Source organism: Onychomys torridus, chromosome 9 (assembly GCF_903995425.1).
Source record: "Onychomys torridus chromosome 9, mOncTor1.1, whole genome shotgun sequence".
NCBI lineage: Eukaryota > Metazoa > Chordata > Mammalia > Rodentia > Cricetidae > Onychomys > Onychomys torridus.
The window spans coordinates 37083199-37084348 of record NC_050451.1 but is presented as its reverse complement, the minus strand read 5'-3'; positions in this window follow the sequence as shown (position 1 = coordinate 37084348).

The following is a 1150-nucleotide window of genomic DNA, read 5'->3' as shown; positions in this document are numbered from 1 at the left end:
GCCAATCACAAGGTTGATAAGCAAGCACGCCACGCCCCTCCTGCTCCTGTACCGACTATTGGCTGCATAGCAGGGAGGGGCCAGCTCTGCCCCGCCTATTCCACCCCGGGATGCCAATCACAAGGTAGCTAGCAGGCACGCCACGCCCCTCCTGCTCCTGTACCGACTATTGGCTGCATAGCGGGGAGGGGCCAGATCCGCCCCGACCATCCCAGGCCCCGGGATTGGTGGTCTGCGACTACTCCTCCAGCCTAGCCCAGTTCCCAAGTTCCAGACAGAAATTTGGGGTCAAGACGGACAAAACTTCAGCTGATACAGATTCTCAGACGCGCAAGGAATCCTGAAACCCTGAAAACCCTAGGCAAATTTTGGAAGAGGAGGAGGGCCGGCATCGGAGGGGCGGGGAGTGGAGGTTCTACAAAGTGAAATAAACTTACTCCTGTTCTTGTTCGATCTCGATTTACAAATAGTCACGGAAAACCAAAGAAGTGTTCTCTACCGCCAGCGATTTATTGGAACCTTGTCAGCCTTTTGAAAGTAAGTTTAATCAGAGATAATCCGGCAATACGTGTTCAAGGTTCTCTTAGAAAAAAAAAAAGCAGTTGTTTTCCCACGCCCTCTTTTATTAATTTTATTAATTGTCCTCAAATTAGAATTAGCCAGACCTTTGAGGGCTTTTAAGTAACTAATTCTTGTTTGTTTATTAGGAGACTATTTTAAGTACAGGAAGTAGCTTATAAATGTCTGCTCCCTTTCCTTACCCTTAAGGGTCAGTATCTCCCGGGAGTCTCTCACAAAACTACATTTATCTCTTTTACTAAAGCCCTAAAGGCCTAGTTACAACAGAGGTGGAGGAAACATCCCCCACCACAAATCTCACTCTGTTAGGGAGGAAGAAAGGGAAAAGGAGCATTAGGAGCATAACTAAAGGACCGGGCCATACTCCTAAGCCACCAGGAAATTCATGCTTCAAAAGGATGAGTTAACTTTGTCTAATGGCCTTGACCAAATAACCACGTTTTTTCTGGAATACTGCTATTTGAGAAGCTTGTTTCTATGTGACTTTTCATTACTAGATACTGACTTGTGAAGGTTATGTTTATTTAGTCTAGGCTCAGTTGTTAGAAATGTTTTCAGTACTATACCAAGC